The 20,148-nt window shown below is 40.8% G+C and overlaps 1 long non-coding RNA gene across 1 annotated transcript; it reads right to left on the bottom strand.

Annotated features, from left to right (window-relative positions):
- Positions 1-8,435: 8,435 nt before the first annotated feature.
- Positions 8,436-12,470, bottom strand: LOC144824671 (uncharacterized). The gene is made up of 3 exons (XR_013609050.1): positions 12,251-12,470; positions 11,001-11,071; positions 8,436-8,721 (listed from the first exon to the last, which is right to left on the bottom strand). It is a non-coding gene; the product is annotated as an uncharacterized LOC144824671 (long non-coding RNA).
- Between the last annotated feature and the right edge of the window lie 7,678 nt (positions 12,471-20,148).

Raw genomic sequence — 20,148 nt, 5'->3', positions numbered from 1 at the left:
CAGACGTTGGGGCATATTACCAAAGTTAAGCGATATTTATCCCTAACGATGCTTAGCAACGATTTTTTTACCGTCAGAAATTATCGCAGATAAACCTTGCTATTATCAAGGTTTATCGGAAATACGATAAAAAACGACCGCAATGCATTAATATCGCTGAAAACTCAGCGATATTCATGCATTACCGAGCTAATGCTCTTAGCCATGTTATCCACCTCCCATTGGATAACATGGCTAAGAACTGCTCAGGGCAGGTGGTAGCTTTTGGAGATATTCGCGCTTATCTCGAATATTTCCAAAAGTTGATAATAGGAGATAGCGATGTTAGCGACTGTTTCCAGTCGCTAACATCTTGGCATGCCCACTTTGCATGTCATTAGTGATAAATATCACTCACATGCAAAGTGGGGCCCAAGATGGTCGCTATCTTCTACTAGCCGTCGCTAACTGGTGTTAGCAACAGCTAGGTAATACACATATAATTTTATCTCCGCGAAGCGGAGCGCTGTTACAGATATATATCTTGTTTCTGAACGTTAATTTCTCAAAATGCACTGAAGCACATATATTGAGACCTAGCAAAGGCACATCGGGCTACCAGTCCCTACAATTTTGCCAAGTTTCGTGCAAATCCATTCAGCTGTTCGATCCTACCGAGAGACAAGATGGCGGCCGCTACGGACTGTTTGGAATGTTTACAGACACCGGAGAGCCAATCAGCTTCGCTTCGCAAAGCTCCGTAACGCGAAAAGTACGCGAAGCGGTGCGCTGTTACAGATATATATCTTTTTTTGAACGTTAATTTCTCAAAATCCACTGGAGCACATATATTGAGATCTAGCAAAGGCACATCGGGCTACCAGTCCCTACAATTTTGCCAAGTTTCGTGCAAATCCATTCAGCTGTTCGATTATTATTATTTTTATTTTTTTTTGCCCCGCGGGGCCCTTTTAAAACCTCCACATCAAACCTAGGGGGTGAGCGACAATGTACTATGCCCCCTTATGGTCATTTGCCCCTTCGCTTTGGCCTCCTCTTGTCTCTCGATCCTACCGAGAGACAAGATGGCGGCCGCTACGGACTGTTTGGAATGTTGACAGACGCCGGAGAACCAATCAGCTTCGCTTCACAAAGCTCCGTTGCGCGTAAAGTACGCGTCCTGGGACGCTGCCAGGTCCGCTGTTACAGATATATATCTTTTTTTAAACGTTAATTTCTCAAAATCCACTGGAGCACATATATTGAGACCTACAAAAGGCACATCGGGCTACCAGTCCCTACAATTTTGCCAAGTTTCGTGCAAATCCATTCAGCCGTTCGGGCTAAAAGTGAGGCCAACCGCCCTATGGAAAACTCAATGTTAAAAACACGTTTTGGGACCCCCCTTTTTTCTCGGCCCCCCCTTGACGAACCCCCCCCCAAATTTTCAAGGGATGCTCAGAAACAAAATGTGCCATTTTCCTGAAAATTTCAGCCAATTCCGTCCACAAACGCCAAAGTTATTAGACATAGAATTTTCAAAAAACCCATAGAGAAAAAATCCTAACTATATATACCTACTGGCGACCGCCAGTAGGTAATATATATATATATGTGTGTGTGTGTGTTGATATATGTGTCTTATTTTTTTCCTTGCTATTTCTATACTTACAAGTGAATACAGAAGCAAAATAGATACTTTTACCGTGATGATGTTTTCACTGATGATGTGTCAAAGAATTATGAACGTCTGATCTTATTCAATCAATTGGCAATCTAAGGAAGAATGAAAACAAGCATTAATATTGAGTTTAGATATTAATATAATAAAAGTGGCTCGATACTCCTAATCATTGTTAGTATATAAAAATATTTAGCAAAAAAGTTCTTAATTTTAATTAATTACTAGTATTAAAAAGTGTATACAGTAAGTTATATTTAATACTATATATTGTATTGTATGTGGATATACGTTTTAGAAACATTGTGACTAGAGTGCATGTGTAAAGAGTGCATGTGTAAAGAGTGCATGTGTAAAGAGTGCATGTGTAAAGAGTGCATGTGTAATGAGTGGCGAACGTATATGTATAAAGGCATATGTGTAGAAATTGTGTGTACAAAGTGTATATGTAGTACATACTTTAAGACTGTAGAAGTTGTATGTGTAGTATGTGTGTGGACTGAGTGATGAAGCATATTAGTAGTCGTAAATGGAGTATTAGAAGTGTATGTAGTATAGAGTAACTAGTAAAGTATAGTAGTAAGGAGGATAAAGTGAGCAAGAGAGAGAGAGATGGAGGGCAGGAAGAAGAGATGGAAATAAAGAGGGGTGGATAGGCAAGATTGAGAGTAGTGGAAAGATGAAGAGAAAGATAAAGTAGGAAAGATAAGGAAAAGAGAGAAGTATGATAAGGAAGAGAGGATATAGAGGTGTAGAAAGGAAGGTAGAAAAAAAAGATAGAAATGTAAATTACACAATGTGTATTTTATTAGAAGTTGTAAAGAGTGTATTAGAAGCATTGTTTGTAATTTTAAGCAAGTACAAAAGAACAATAGGAGAGGCAGGGAGCTTAAGGAACACTTAGTCCCCTGTTAAATCTAAATAAACAAGAGAAGAGACGTTAAATAAGTCTCAAATTGCCACAGAGACTGAGCGATGCAACTGGGGAATTGCACACTCACTTTAGGTGGAAAAGAAAGCCCTCACACACCGACCTAGTCAGTGTCATGCTTCATCATTGGGCCCCACCAAAGAGGCCGAATGCCTCTTTGGTGTGCTACGACGCCAGAAGACTGCGGAGCAGGTTGTGTGAAAAAGGCATGTTGTGAGTTTTCTAATTAAAAGTGCCTAATGTGTAAGTAAAATTCTATAATTCGTGATGCTTAGTACACAAATGAAAGAGTTATGTGTCTGAATTTAATGCCCAAGCTAATGGATTTGTTAATTTAAAATACTAATTAGTCAGTCAACATGTTTCATCCTTTACAGTAGTTTAAATTTACTTAGGCATTTATAATGGCATAATTATACCCTGGCGGTATGGACTCTCTAATCGTCCACCCTGACCTGGGGGCGTGAAAGTGAAAATATCAAAAAAATGATTTAGTGCATAAAAAAAGGGGGGAAGAGCAATTGCTCATTCCAAAAATACTCCTAATTGCGGAGTGTTTGTGCACCTGTAAAAGAAATAACAGACAAACATATAAAACTTTCACACAATTAGTTGTAAATATAGCTCATTGCGTTTGTCCAGGGTGCTCCATAGTGTTCCTAAATAAACACTATAGTTAACACCATCTATATATCTATATAGCCTTATAGGGATGCTAACACTAACTTTTGGAAGTGAAGTGGAAAAATGTGTGTAAAGCACACAAAGTAGGTAGAAAGTGTTGATGAAGAGAGAAGACGCATAAGAGAGATCAAGAGAGATGGAAAGCAAGAAGAAAAGTAAGTGCAGAATGGAGTGAGAAGATAGCAAGTAAAGAGTGCAGGATAGAAAGTGAAGACAAGATGGAGACGTAGATAGAGAGTGAAGGCAGGAAGGAGAGAGGACACGAGAGATAGAGAAAAAGGGAGGGTAGGATGTAGGGCATGAGCAAGAAGGAGGAATGGATGGAAGAAGGTGCAGGAGCAAGAGGCCCGTCTCAGTGGTGTAAGGACTTTCAGGTAAGCAATTTTGTCTTTAGTAAAGCTAATAATACTGTCACTTTGAATGCTCCGAATTTGACTAAATTTATTTTTCTTTTGTTGCAGGTATTTGACAGCAGGGTTGGCCAAGTATTTCCCGTTGCCATTTTGTCTTGGGATCTTTGGCTCGCTGTCTCAGTGTCCATGGTGCAATGACCCCCATAGAGAGAGATGTAGATGTAGGGCAGTAAAGAAGAGAGCAGTTGGAAGAGTGGGCAAGAGGAAGAGTGATGGCAAAGGGGAAAAAAAGCAGAGAGGGAGATAAAGAGAATAATGATAGATAAGGAAGGAGAGAAAGAGTGGATGCAGAGAGTGAGCAAGAGGAAAAAACAGATAAAAGATAGAAAAGAGAGAAAGTTAAAGGGATAAAAGAGGGAGAAAGTGCTAGAGAGAAGAATAGTAGATAGGGAGGAAGAAAGAGGGAAGACAAAAAGAAAAGCAAGGGTACAATGGAGCAAGAAGATAGAAAACAAAGAGTGCAAGATAGTAACTATTTCCGGTCTGCATTTTGTCTTGGGATACATGGCTCGCTGTCTCCGTGGCACAAGGGATTTCAGGTACGCGATTCAAATTGTAAGTGGCACAAGGGATTTCAGGTACGCGATTCAAATTGTAATGTAATTTGTATTTCTCTTACAGGTGTTTGGCTATTTTGTTTATATTCTTCTAATATGTTTCTTTTTTGGGCTGTTCTCTCTAGTGTTTCCGTGTCGGGTCTCCTCCTTGGCGTAACTACTTTCAGGTAAGCGATGTTGTGTTTTGTAACAAATAAATGACTGTCTCTTTTGAATGCCCGGAATATTTTTTAAGTTTGAAAAGGAATTTTTGACTTCATTCTACCCTTACTTTTCTTTTCGTCTTCCCTTTCTCTTCCTCCCTATGTACTATTCTTCTCTCTTGCTCCCTCTTTTATCCTTTTAACTTTCTCTTTTATCTGTTTTTTCTTTTGCTCACTCTCTGCATCCTCTCTCTCTCTTGCCTTATCTATCATTATTCTTTATCTCCCTCTCCTTTTTTTTCCCTTTGCCATCACTCTTCCTCTTGCCCCCTCTTCCAACTGCTCTCTTCTTAGTGCCCTTTATCTACATCTCTCTCTATGGGGGTCCTTGCACCATGGAGACTGAGACAGTGAGCCAAAGAGTGCAAGATAGAAAGAGAAGACAAGATGAGGACAGAGATGGAGTGAAGGCAGGAAGGAGATAAGACTCTGGAGTAAGAAGAAAGAGGAGGAAGGCAGAAGGTAAAGGAAGAGTAAGAAGTAGGGCATGAGCAAGAAGGAGGGAGAGAGAGCAGATGGAAGAGGGTGCAGGAGAGAGGGACGGTAGAGAGAAAAGAAAGCATAAAGGAGAGAGAGAAGAATGATAGATAGGGAGGAAGAGGAATACGGAGAGTATTAGAAAGAGGAAAAGCTAAAAGAAAAAGGAGAATGCAGGACAGAGAAGTATGATAGATAGAAAAGGAGCAAGAAGAAAGGAGAGAGCAGATGGAATAGGGGGCAGGAAGAAGGAAGAGAGCAGAAATATATAGAGAAGAAATAGCAATAAAGAAGTAATTAAAAAAAAGGAAGAGAGAGTGCAAAAGAAAGAACGGAGGACGCAGAGAGGAGGTGAAAAGAAGAGAGAGAAAGATAAGGAAGAAAGAGGAAGATAGTGCAGGAGATAGAAGTATGATAGATAAGGAAGTAGAGAGGATGCAAGATAAATGGAGATCATGAGAGAGAACGTAGAAAGGGGGAAAAGACTGCAGAATGGAGTCAGAGGAGAAGTGTGGCTCACTGGTTAGAGCAGGCAGACCCTGAAGCAGAGGTCAGACCCGGGACCAGGGTTCAATTCCCGACGCGGCAGGGTCTCGAGCTCAAATGTCCACGGACTCGATAATTCTTGCTTCGGTGCCTGACCTAATCATGGGTTCACACTCTGCAACTCTGGGCATTAAGCTTGCTTAATCTCCACAATGGCCCCCCGCGGCGGGATGCCTGGCTTTCACCTTGGGGATGCCCTGTAGGGGCTATCTCACAGGGAAAAACCAGGACGTGTTCCCAAGGCAAAGCGCTTAGAGACCCCTGGGTTATAAGTGCTATATAAATCCAAACAAACAAACAAACAAGAGGGCATAAAATAGAAGGAGTGCAAGATTTTTCGCGCAGGCGAAAACCTGATGAGAACTGTAGTGGGGTTTGAGTCGGCCCTCGTCATTTATTGGCTGGCTCCATAAATGGAGCCTAGCCATTGGACGAGGGGCCTGTCCGTCAATGCCGGACCAGATTCGGGGGCGTTCCCGAGATTCTTTGGATTTTGCCGACGTCACGCGACGTCAGCCGAAAGCTGGGAACGCCCCCGAATCGACTTGCAGGTAAGCGATGGTGTGTTTTGTAACAAATGACTGTCCCTTTTCAATGCCCGGTAGTTTTTTAACTTGGAAAAGGTATTTGTGAGTTTATTTATCTTCCTTTCTTTGCAGGAATTGGGCGGCGGCGGCGTAAAGCCGGGAACGCCCCCGAATCGACTTGCAGGTAAGCGATGGTGTGTTTTGTAATTAAGAAATAACTGTGTTCAGCCTATATTGTTTATATTGTAATGTATTTATTTTTTTCCTTTGCTCTCCCTCTGTTCTCTCTCTAGGAGGTGCAGGAGAGAGGGACGGTAGAGAGAAAAGAAAGCATAAAGGAGAGAGAGAAGAATGATAGACAGGGAGGAAGAGGAATACGGAGAGTATTAGAAAGAGGAAAAGATAAAAGAAAAAGGAGAATGCAGGACAGAGAAGTATGATAGATAGAAAAGGAGCAAGAAGAAAGGAGAGAGCAGATGGAATAGGGGGCAGGAAGAAGGAAGAGAGCAGAAATATATAGAGAAGAAATAGCAATAAAGAAGTAATTAAAAAAAAGGAAGAGAGAGTGCAAAAGAAAGAACGGAGGACGCAGAGAGGAGGTGAAAAGAAGAGAGAGAAAGATAAGGAAGAAAGAGGAAGATAGTGCAGGAGATAGAAGTATGATAGATAAGGAAGTAGAGAGGATGCAAGATAAATGGAGATCATGAGAGAGAACGTAGAAAGGGGGAAAAGACTGCAGAATGGAGTCAGAGGGCATAAAATAGAAGGAGTGCAAGATAAAAAGGCAGAACAAGATAGGGAAGGAGATAGAGAGTGAAACTCAGAGTGCAAAAGGAAGAGCAAGAAAGAGAGAAAGCAGGAGTTAAAGGGAGGGTGTGCATGAGCAAGAAAGAATTAAGAAGGGAGCAGTTGGAAGAGGGGGCAAGAGGGAGAGTGATGGCAAAGGGAAAATAGCAGCAGGTAGATAAAAAAAGAATCATGATAGAGAGGGAGGAAGAAGGAAGGAGAGAGAGCAGATGGAATAGGGGGCAGGAGGGAGAAGAAAGAGAGCAAAAAGGAGAGAGAAGAGAGAAGAGAGTGCAGAATGGAGTCAGAGGGCAAGAAAGAGAAGGAGTGCAAGATGGAAATGGAGAACAAGATAGGGAAGGAGATAGAATGTGAAAGTAAGAGAGAGGGCAAAAGGGAGAGCAAGGGAGAGAGCGAGAGAAAAGGCAGGAGGTAAAGTGAGGGTGGGAGGGTGGGCATGATCAAGAAATAAGTAAGAAGGGAGCAGTTGGAAGAGGGGGCAAGAGGGAGATTGATGGCAAAGAGAAAAGAGCAGAAAGGAGGGAGATATTGAGAGAAGCATGATCGAGTGGGAGCAAGAAGGAAAGAGGGGGCAGGAGGGAGAGGGAAGAGAGAGCAGAAAGGAGAGAGATATATAGGAGAGCAATAAAGAGAACGGGAGGAAACAGATTGTGATGGAAGAAAGAAGGTGAGAGAGGGTAGATGAAGAAAAGCACAAGAGTGTGAATGTAAGATGGAGAGAGTGGGCAAAATAAAGAGAAATAAAGAAGGAATACAAGATAGCGACATAAGGAGGAGAGAAAGAAAGGAGAGAGATGGAAAGGGTATGCAAGAAGAAGAGGGGTAAAAGGTAAGCGAGCAAGCGACATAAGGAGGAGAGAAAGAAAGGAGAGAGATGGAAAGGGTATGCAAGAAGAAGAGGGGTAAAAGGTAAGAGGGCAAGAGGGAGAGAGATAAAGATAGAAGGAATAGGAAAAGAGAGGGCAGGAGAGAAGCATGATAGAAAAGGAGGGAGAGAGCAAGCAGAAGAGAGAAAGGACGCAGGAAATAGAGAGATAAAGAATGAATTCAAGAGAGATAGCGAGATATAGGAAGTAGAGAAAAAAGGAGAGAGATGGAAGGGGTATGCAAGAATTAGAGAGGGGCAAAAGGTAAAGGGAGCAAGAGGGAGAGAGAGATAAAGATATAAGGAATAGGTAAAGAGAAGGCATGAAAGATAAGCATAATAGATAAGTAGGGAGAGAGCAAGCCGAGACGCAAGATAGAAAGAGCATGAGAGAGAAGGTAAGGAGGAGTAAAAGTGTGAGCAGAATAGAGTGAGGGAGTAAAAGAAAGTGCATGATAGAAGGAAAGAGAAGATGGGAATACAGGAGAGAGAGTGTAGAAGAGAAGGGATGCAAAAGAGGGAGAGGAAAAGAAAGAAGGAAAGTAGGAGAAAGTGAGGGAAGAATAGAGCAGGAGTAAATAAAATAGAAAGACTGCTGGCAAAATCATGAAGGAGATGCAGAGTAAATGCAAGAGAGAGGAAAGGCAAGAATGCAAAATTGAAAGGGAAGGCAAGAGAGGGAGATGTATGTATGTTGCATGTGCTGTCTCAGTATCTAAGCATTTGCTGCAGGATGGGGAAGAAGATATAGGGTGTGTGCAGGGACCTGTAAACAAAGTCTTAGTTATAAGTTTTCCTTTAGCTTTGACCTCTCTCCTGAGTAGGACCTCACCAGTGCAGCTTTCATCTCCAAACTAAATTAAATGTTGTTTATGAGGCAAACTTTGTGTATAACTATCCAGCAAAGAATGCCCAGTACAGACAGGAAGTACTACCCAAAAAAATGTCTAAAGTAAAATAAGTTTTAAGTATGACCGTACCGTGTTGAAAGAACGAATTTGAAAGATGTGTCTTCGATGGGGCAGTTGCACCAAATGGCAAATTTTTTGTCCTGTAAAAGTAAAATATACTGTTAGCAAAAGATTGAAAAGAGTGAGGACATTTGTGTGAAGTATATTATAAGTTGTAAATAGAGAATTAGAAGCACTATGTATTATAGAGTAACTAGTATATTAGTAAAGACTATAAAGTAGCAAGGTAGAAAAAGATAGAGGTTAGGAAGAAGAGAGAGATGGAAAGAAATAGGGGAGGATAGGCAAAAAGAAAAGGAGTGAAAATAAAAAAGGAGAAAGATAAAGGATGAGGAAGAGTGCAAGTGAAAGAGAAGCTTGATAAGGAGAGAACGCAAAGAGGTGAAAAGACGACAGATAAAGAAGGAAGAGAGTGCAGAAAATAAAAGTATGATAGATAAGGAAGTAGAGAGGATGCAAGATAAATGGAGATCATGAGAGAGAACATAGAAAGGGTGAAAAGAGTGCAGAATGGAGTCAAAGGCCAAAAAACGAGTGCAAGATGGAAAGTGAGAACTAGATAGGGAAGGAGATAGACAGTGAAAGTAAGAGAGAGGGCAAAAGGGAGAGAGAGAGAGAAGGCAGAAGGTAAAGTGAGGATAAACATGAGCAAGAAAGAATTAAGGGAGCAATTGGAAGAGGGACAAGAGGGAGAGCGATGGCCAAGGGAAAAAAGCAGAAAGGAGAGGGAGATAAAGAGAGAAGCATAATAGAGAGGGAGCAAGAAGGAAGGAGAGAGAGCAGCTGGAATAGGGGTCAGGATAGAGAGGGAAGAGAGAGAGCAGAAAGGAGAGAGATATAGAGGAAAGCGATAAAGAAGTAAGTGAAAAAAGGAAGAGAGAATGCAAGAGAGAGAACGGGAGGAACCAGATTGTGACAGAAGAATGTGAAAAAGGGTAGATAAAGAAGAAAAGCACAAGAGTGTGAAGGTAAGATGGATAGAGTGGGCAAAATTGAGAGAAACAAAGAAGGAATACAAAAGAGCGAGATATAAGGAGGAGAGAAAGAAGAAGAGTGGTGGAAAGTGTATGGAAGAAGAGAGGGGCAAAAGGTAAAGATATCAAGAGGGTGAGAGAAATAGAGGTAGAAGGAATAGGAAAAGAGAAGGTAGGAGAGATAAGCATAATAGAGAAGGAGGGAGATAGCAAGCAGAAGGGGGAGGCAGCAAGAAATAGAAAGCAGGAGAGAGAAGGAAAGGATGAGTAAAAGTGAGAGCTGAGTAGAGAGGGAGTAAAAGAAAAAGTGTGCATGATAGAAGGAAAGAAGATTAAAAGACAGGAGAGAGAAGGTATAAGAGAGGGGATGAAAAAAAGAGGGAGAGGAGAAGGAAGAAAGTAGGTGTAATAGTGAGGGAAGAATAGAGCAGGAGTAAATAAAAGAAAGACTGATGGCAAAATGGGGAAGGAGACGCAGAGTAAATGCAAAAGAGATAAAGAAAGGCAAGAATGCAAAATTGAAATGGAAGTCAAGAGAGGGAGATGTATGTATGTTGCATGTGCTAGCTTAGTATGTAAGCATTTGCTGCACGGACCTGCAAAGAAGATGGGGATGAAGATATAGGGTGAGGGTAGAAGAGAGAGGATGCAGGAGAGAGGGAGAGCAAAGGAAAGAGAAAGTAGGAGAAAAGGAGAGAAGAATAGCGCGAGAGTGAAAGAAAGAAGGACAGTGAATGTAAAATTGTGAGGGAGATGCAGAGTAAATGCAGGAGAGAGAGATAAGGAAAGGCAAGAAAGAAATTGAAAGAGAAGGCAGGAAAAAAGGAGATATATGAGAATCGAGTGAGGGAGTAAAAGAAAAAGCGTGCATGATAGAAGGAAAGAAGATGGGAAGACAGGAGAGAGAAGTTATAAGAGGGGATGAAAAAAGAGGTAGAGGAGAAGCAAGAAAGGTGTAATAGTGAGGAAAGAATAGAGCAGGAGTAAATTAAAGAGAAAGACTGATGGCAAAATGGGGAAGGAGATGCAGAGTAAATGCAAAAGAGAGTTAAAGAAAGGCAAGAATGCAAAATTGAAATGGAAGTCAAGAGAGGGAGATGTATGTATGTTGCGTGTGCTAGCTTAGTATGTAAGCATTTGCTGCAGGGACCTGTAAAGAAGATGGGGATGAAGATATCAGGTGAGGGCAGAAGAGAGAGGATGCAGGAGAGAGGGAGAGCAAAGGAAAGAGAAAGTAGGAGAAAAGGAGAGAAGAATAGTGCGAGAGTGAAAGAAAGAAGGACAGTGAATGTCAAATTGTGAGGGAGATGCAGAGTAAATGCAGGAGAGAGAGATAAGAGAAGGCAGGAAAGAATGAGATATGAAAGTTTTAAGTATGAACGTACCGTGTTGAAAGAACGAACGTGATAGATGTGTCTTTGATGGGGAGGTTGCACCAAATGGCAAATTTTTGGTCCTGTAAAAGTAAAATATACTGTTAGCAAAAGATTGAAAAGAGTGAGGACATTTGTGTGAAGTATATTATAAGTTGTAAATAGAGAATTAGAAGCACTATGTATTATAGAGTAACTAGTATAGAAGTAAAGACTATAAAGTAGCAAGGTAGAAAGAGATAGAGGTCAGGAAGAAGAGAGAGATGGAAAGAAAGAGGGGAGTATAGGCAAAAAGAAAAAGGAGTGTAAATAAAAAAGGAGAAAGATAAAGAAGAAAGGATGAGGAAGAGTGCAAGTGAAAGAGAAGCTTGATAAGGAGAGAATGCAAAGAGGTGAAAAGAAGACAAAGATAAAGAAGGAAGAGAGTGCAGGAAATAGAAGTATAATAGATAAGGAAGTAGAGAGGATGCAAGATAAATGGAGATCATGAGAGAGAACATAGAAAGGGTGAAAAGAGTGCTGAATGGAGTCAAATGGCCAAAAAGGAGTGCAAGTTGGAAAGTGAGAACTAGATAGGGAAGGAGATAGACAGTGAAACTAAGAGAGAGGGCAAAAGGGAGAGAGAGAGAAGGCAGAAGGTAAAGGGAGGATAAACATGAGCAAGAAAGAATTAAGGGAGCAATTGGAAGAGGGACAAGAGGGAGAGCGATGGCCAAGAGAAAAAAGCTGAAAGGAGAGGGAGATAAAGAGAGAAGCATAATAGAGAGGAAGCAAGAAGGAAGGAGAGAGAGCAGCTGGAATAGGGGTCAGGATAGAGAGGGAAGAGAGAGAGCAACTGGAATAGGGGGCAGGATGCAGAGGGAAGAGAGAGCAGAAAGGAGAGAGATATAGAGGAGAGCGATAAAGAAGTATTTTAAAAAAGGAAGAGAGAGTGCAAGAGAGAGAACGGGAGGAACCAGATTGTGACAGAAGAATGTGAAAAAGGGTAGATTAAGAAGAAAAGCACAAGAGTGTGAAGGTAAGATGGATAGAGTGGGCAAAATTGAGAGAAATAAAGAAGGAATACAAAAGAGCGAGATATAAGGAGGAGAGAAAGAAGGAGTGGTGGAAAGTGTATAAAAGAAGAGGGGCAAAAGGTAAAGATATCAAGAGGGTGAGAGTAATAAAGATAGAAGGACTATACAGCAAAGAATGCCCAGTACAGACAGCAATGAGTAAAAAAACTAATGTATTAAGTAAAAAAAAATAAAGTATTAACATACCGTGTTTATATAACGAATTTCAAATATGTGTAGTCGATGGGTCAGTTGCAACAAACGTCTACTTTTTGTCCCTATAAAACAAATATAGCGTTAGCAAAAGATTACGAGTGCAGGCAAAACAAGCAGTGATTTTCTCATGCAAACTGTGCAAATTGAATCTTAGCTAAAGCTTTGCGTATTAGCGATTAATGTGTCCTAATGTAATAGTATGGCAATTATTTGCGTCACGTTACTGGTTTGTATGTGCCTTTAAAAATATAGAAATCCGCGCATGCACGTAGTGAAAATAAAACAAGGAATGTTGTCAGTGTTTTATTTAATTTCTCGCATCATGCAAAGCAGTTTGTGAACTAAAGTTGTAACTAAACACATATATATATATATAGATATATAGATATATATGTGTGAAAGATTAGTCTTACCTAAAGAACTGAAAGGCATTAAACAAAAACATGTTGAAATTGGCCAAATGTATATGCAACACAATTTAATTGTAAAGTGATACGTATTCTTACTGCAAATTAGTTTCACAGAAAGGCATACTTACATGCGCAAACATGTTCATCCTAAATGCACAGTTTGCAAACATTTATATCGTAAATGTACCTATTGGCGATGTATCAAAAAGAACTCAAAGGCATTAAACAAAAACATGGTGAAATTGGCCAAATGTATATGCAACACAATTTAAATATAAAGTGATACGTATTATTACTGCTTTGTTTGCGCGTAAAACACAGAAAAATGTGCTCGTAATACCGCTGCTCAAAAGGACAGATTACTTTCACAGAAAGGCCTAAACTTACATGCGCAAACATTTTCATCCTAAATGCACTGTTTGCCGATGTATAACTTTGCACTGAAAGTCGTCGGGTCTCACCTTATCCTAACGGTTCGTTATGCTCTCAGTAAATGTAACGGGCCTTCATGCTCTAACTAAATCTAGTGTTGCGACAAACACATGCTTGTGCTCAGCTAAGTCTCAGCCCTACGATTTGAGCATATTAAATAAAATCTGGCATCGCACAAACAAGGCACCCAAAATGTACATAATGACGAATTTGACTAAACAGAAAGGCCTTACAAAGTAAGCATTTGTTCGAATTTGCAAAGTCCATGAATAAAGTAGACATGCGCAAACATTTATATCGTAAATGTCCCTATTGGCGATGTACCAAAAAGAACTCAAACGCATTAAACAAAAACATGGTGAAATTGGCCAAATGTATAGGCAACACAATTTAAATCTAAAGTGATACGTATTATTACTGCTTAGCGCGTATAAAACAGAAAAATGGGCTCGTAATACCGCTGGTCAAAAGGACAAATGACTTTCACAGAAAGGCCTAAAGTTACATGCGCAAAGATTTTCATCCTAAATGCACTGTTTGCCGATGTATAACTTTGCACTGAAAGTCGTCGGGTCTCACCTTATCCTAACGGTTCGTTATGCTCTCAGTAAATGTAACGGGCCTTCATGCTGTAACTAAATCTAGTGTTGCGACAAACACATGCTTGTGCTCAGCTAAGTCTCAGCCCTACGATTTGAGCATATTAAATAAAATCTGGCATCGCACAAACAAGGCACCAAAAATGTACATAATGACGAATTTGACTAAACAGAAAGGCCTTACAAAGTAAGCATTTGTTCGAATTTGCAAAGTCCATGAATAAAGTAGACATGCGCAAACATTTATATCGTCAATGTCCCTATTGGCGATGTACCAAAAAGAACTCAAACGCATTAAACAAAAACATGGTGAAATTGGCCAAATGTATAGGCAACACAATTTAAATCTAAAGTGATACGTATTATTACTGCTTAGCGCGTATAAAACAGAAAAATGGGCTCGTAATACCGCAGCTCAAAAGGACAAATTACTTTCACAGAAAGGCCTAAACTTACATGCGCAAACATTTTCATCCTAAATGCAGTTTGCCGATGTATAACTTTGCACTGAAAGTCTTCGGGCCTCACCTTATCCTAACGGTTCTTTATGCTCTCAGTAAATGTAACGGGCCTTCATGCTCTGACTTAATGTAGTGTTGCGACAAACACATGCTTGTGCTCAGGTAACTCTCAGCCCCACGATTGCAGCATATTAAATAAAATCTGGCATCGCACAAACAAGGCACCCAAAATGTACATAATGACGAATTTGACTAAACAGAAAGGCCTTACAAAGTAAGCATTTGTTCGAATTTGCAAAGTCCATGAATAAAGTAGACATGCGCAAACATTTATATCGTAAATGTACCTATTCGATGTACCAAAAAGAACTCAAACGCATTAAACAAAAACATGGTGAAATTGGCCAAACGTATAGGCAACACAATTGAAATCTAAAGTGATACATATTATTACTGCTTTGTTTGCGCGTATAAAACTGAAAAATGTGCTCGTAATACCGCTGGTCAAAAGGACAAATGACTTTCACAGAAAGGCAAGTAACTTACAGTTTCTCTAGAGAGGCTCCAGTCCGCTGTCTCGAAGTATACCTCCTGAGATCGATCGCTCGAAAATTCTAGAGAGGCTCCAGTCCGCTGTCTCGAAGTGAACCTTCTGAGCTCGCTCGAAGAAATGTTTCTTTTCGTGGCTGTAGTCCTTTACATACTGTGGAAGACAAAAAACGCAGTTAGTTCATTAAATAACAAAAGACTTGAAAAGTTTGTTGTTAAGAACATGTAGGTGAGATGTTGTTTAGGATGTTGCTGTCTCGACATATGTAAATTGCCGATAGGAGGCTGTCTGGCCGACTGAAAAGGTCGTGGATGTTGTGACTCGTTAGAGTACTTAGTGGCTACGTGCGACTTTTGCCTATCTTGCATATCAAAGCATGGTGGTAGACGAGTTGGCGCCACGCTGCCTGCAAATAAAAAAAAGTGCTGGTGAATATCATTTTGGTAAAGTAGAAAAACACGATAGCTGTTTGCAAAAATTCCCTACACAGAAAGCACGATATAAAATAGCTATTAAAGTAAGCATAATAGAAATACGAGTGCCACCCATCCGTCAAATACCTGCAACGAAAACAAAATAGATGTATTAAAAAATATGGAGCATTGAAAGAAACAAAACTGTTTTATTTTACAAAATAGATTTAATAGCTTACATGAAAGGCCTTGCACCATGGAGAAAGCGAGCCAAAGATCACAAAAGACACGAGCAAAGGCACCAAGCAGCTGAGGCGATACGAAAGTACCTACAAAAGAAGCAGAAAAGAGAGATTAATATCGAACAGGTTAAATAGCTGACTTGCACCACGAACAAAGCGCACGGCGGCCACGTCCGAACATATAAAGGAAACACGAGAGAGCTGCAAAACAAAAATATATTCCAAGATTATAAACAAAGGAGCATGAAGTTACCTGTAACAAAACACTAATTACATTACAAAGTATGTACTACGAGTCGCACTTACCTGAATAAGTCACGCCAAGATCACCAGACAAAATGGCGAACAAAAATATATGAGCCACACTTATTACTTTGGGAAAAAATCAAAATCACCTACCTGAAAGTCCTTGCACCACGAAGACGGAGACAGCGAGCGAAAGATGACAAAACAAAATGGCGACCGGAAATAGTTACCCCCACCGCGCCGCCGCCAAATTCCTGCAAATAAAGGAAAATAAATGAAGTCAGAAATTACTTTTCAAACGTAAAAAAACACTCCGGGTATTCAAAAGTGACAGTAATTTTTTAGTTACAAAACACATCGCTTACCTGCAAGTCGTCACGCCACGGAGGAGACCCGACACGGAAACACTAGAGAGAATAGGCCAAAAAAGAAACATTAGAAGAACATAAACCAAATAGCCTGAACACCTGTTACGTTACAATCTACAACACCTGTAAGAAACATACAAATTACATTCAAATCTATCTACACCGAGTCGCACTAATACATGACCACAGCGCTTACCTGAAACTCGTTCGGCCACGGAGAAGGAAACCCGACACGTCACGGCAGGCTACACGGAAACACTAGAGAGAACAGCCCAAAAAAGAAACATATTAAAAGAATATAAACCAAAAAGCCTGAACACCTGTAAAAGAAATACTAATGACATTACAATTTAAATCGCGTACCTGAAATCCCTTGTACCACGGAGACGGAGACAGACAGCCAAAGATCCCAAGACAAAATGCCGACCGGAAATCGTTACCACGCCGCTGCCGCCCAATTCCTGCAAAGAAAGGAAGATAAATAAACCTTTTCCAAGTTAAAAAACTACCGGGCATTGAAAAGGGACAGTCATTTGTTACAAAACACAACATCGCTTACCTGAAAGTCGTCACGCCACGGAGGAGACCCGACACGGAAACACTAGAGAGAACAGAGGGAGAGCAAAGGATAAAAATATAAACATTACAATATAAACAAAATAGGCTGAACACATATAAAAGAAATTACAATTACCTAAAAATGTAAATCGCGTACCTGAAATCCCTCGTACCACGGGGACAGACAGCGAGCGAGCCAAGAATCCAAAGACAAAATGGCGACCGGAAATCGTTACCACGCCGCGCCGCGCCGCCGACATATACCTGCAAAGAAAGTTAGATAAATTAATTCAAAAAACCCCTTTCAAAATTAAAAAAACTCCCAGGCATTCAAAAGGGACAGTCATTTATTAATTACAAAACACACCATCGCTTACATGCAAGTCGTCACGCCACGAAGGAGACCCGACACAAAAACACTAGAGAGAACAGGGCCCAAAAATAAATACATTACAATATAAACAAAATAGGCTGAACACATATAAAAGAATTTACAATTACATAAAAATGTAAATCGCGTACCTGAAATCCCTCGTACCACGGAGACAAGACAGCGAGCGAGCCACGAATCCCAAGACAAAATGGCGACCGGAAATCGTTACCACGCCCGGAAATGGTTACCACGCCGCGCCGCCGACAGAGAACAGAGGGAGAGCAAAGGAAAAAAATAAATACATTACAATCTAAACAATATAGGCTGAACACAGTTATTTCTTAATTACAAAACACACCATCGCTTACCTGCAAGTCGATTCGGGGGCGTTCCCGACCGGAAATCGTTAGCACGCCGCCGCACAATTCCTGCAAAGAAAGGAAGATAAATAAACTCACAAATACCTTTTCCAAGTTAAAAAACTACCGGGCATTGAAAAGGGACAGTCATTTGTTACAAAACACAACATCGCTTACCTGAAAGTCGTCACGCCACGGAGGAGACCCGACACGGAAACACTAGAGAGAACAGAGGGAGAGCAAAGGAAAAAAATAAATACATTACAATCTAAACAATATAGGCTGAACACAGTTATTTCTTAATTACAAAACACACCATCGCTTACCTGCAAGTCGATTCGGGGGCGTTCCCGACCGGAAATCGTTACCACGCCGCCGCCGCCGCCCAATTCCTGCAAAGAAAGGAGGATAAATAAACTCACAAATACCTTTTCCAAGTTAAAAAACTACCGGGCATTGAAAAGGGACAGTCATTTGTTACAAAACACAACATCGCTTACCTGAAAGTCGTCACGCCACGGAGGAGACCCGACACGGAAACACTAGAGAGAACAGAGGGAGAGCAAAGGAAAAAAATAAATACATTACAATATAAACAATATAGGCTGAAACCCGACACGTCACGGCAGGCTACACAGACACTAGAGAGAACAGCCCAAAAAAGAAACATATTAAAAGAATATAAACCAAAAAGCCTGAACACCTGTAAAAGAAATACGAATTACATTACAATTTAAATCGCGTACCTGAAATCCCTTGTACCACGGAGACGGAGACAGACAGCCAAAGATCCCAAGACAAAATGCCGACCGGAAATCGTTACCACGCCGCCGCCGCACAATTCCTGCAAAGAAAGGAAGATAAATAAACTCACAAATACCTTTTCCAAGTTAAAAAACTACCGGGCATTGAAAAGGGACAGTCATTTGTTACAAAACACAACATCGCTTACCTGAAAGTCGTCACGCCACGGAGGAGACCCGACACGGAAACACTAGAGAGAACAGAGGGAGAGCAAAGGAAAAAAATAAATACATTACAATATAAACAAAATAGGCTGCACACATATAAAAGAAATTACAATTACATAAAAATGTAAATCGCGTACCTGAAATCCCTCGTACCACAGAGACAGACAGCGAGCGAGCCAAGAATCCAAAGACAAAATGGCGACCGGAAATCGTTACCACGCCGCGCCGCGCCGCCGACATATACCTGCAAAGAAAGTTAGATAAATTAATTCCCAAAAACACTTTCTAAGTTAAAAAAACTCCCAGGCATTCAAAAGGGACAGTCATTTATTAATTACAAAACACACCATCGCTTACATGCAAGTCGTCACGCCACGAAGGAGACCCGACACAAAAACACTAGAGAGAACAGGGCCCAAAAATAAATACATTACAATATAAGCAAAATAGGCTGAACACATATAAAAGAATTTACAATTACATAAAAATGTAAATCGCGTACCTGAAATCCCTCGTACCACGGAGACAAGACAGCGAGCGAGCCAAGAATCCCAAGACAAAATGGCGACCGGAAATCGTCACGTCACGTCAGGCTACACGGAAACACTAGAGAGAACAGCCCAAAAAAGAAACATATTAAAAGAATATAAACGAAAAAGCCTGAACACCTGTAAAAGAAATACTAATTACATTACAATTGAATTCGCGTACCTGAAATCCCTTGTACCACGGAGACGGAGACAGACAGCCAAAGATCTCAAGACAAAATGCCGACCGGAAATCGTCACCACGCCGCCGCCGCCCAATTCCTGCAAAGAAAGGAAGATAAATAAACTCACAAATACCTTTTCCAAGTTAAAAAACTCCCGGGCATTGAAAAGGGACAGTCATTTGTTACAAAACACAACATCGCTTACCTGAAAGTCGTCACGCCACGGAGGAGACCCGACACGGAAACACTAGAGAGAACAGAGGGAGAGCAAAGGAAAAAAATAAATACATTACAATATAAACAAAATAGGCTGAACACATATAAAAGAAATTACAATTACATAAAAATGTAAATCGCGTACCTGAAATCCCTCGTACCACGGGGACAGACAGCGAGCGAGCCAAGAATCCCAAGACAAAATGGCGACCGGAAATCGTTACCACGCTGCGCCGCCGCCAAATACCTGCCAAGAAAGTTAGATACATTAATTCAAAAAACCCTTTTCAAAGTTAAAAAAAATCCCAGGCATTCAAAAGGAACAGTTATTTCCTAATTACAAAACAGACCATCGCTTACCTGCAAGTCGTCACGCCACGAAGGAGACCCGACACAAAAACACTAGAGAGAACAGGCCCAAAAAATAAATACATTACAATATAAACAAAATAGGCTGAACACATATAAAAGAAATTACAATTACATAAAAATGTAAATCGCGTACCTGAATCCCTCGTACCACGGAGACAAGACAGCGAGCGAGCCAAGAATCCCAAGACAAAATGGCGACCGGAAATCGTTACCACGCCCGGAAATGGTTACCACGCCGCGCCGCCGACAGAGAACAGAGGGAGAGCAAAGGAAAAAAATAAATACATTACAATCTAAACAATATAGGCTGAACACAGTTATTTCTTAATTACAAAACACACCATCGCTTACCTGCAAGTCGATTCGGGGGCGTTCCCGACCGGAAATCGTTAGCACGCCGCCGCCGCCCAATTCCTGCAAAGAAAGGAAGATAAATAAACTCACAAATACCTTTTCCAAGTTAAAAAACTACCGGGCATTGAAAAGGGACAGTCATTTGTTACAAAACACAACATCGCTTACCTCAAAGTCGTCACGCCACGGAGGAGACCCGACACGGAAACACTGGAGAGAACAGAGGGAGAGCAAAGGAAAAAAATAAATACAT

This window comes from Lissotriton helveticus, chromosome 3_1 (assembly GCF_964261635.1).
Source record: "Lissotriton helveticus chromosome 3_1, aLisHel1.1, whole genome shotgun sequence".
NCBI lineage: Eukaryota > Metazoa > Chordata > Amphibia > Caudata > Salamandridae > Lissotriton > Lissotriton helveticus.
Note: the sequence above shows the minus strand (reverse complement) of the source record. Positions and strands in the feature narration are given on the sequence as shown.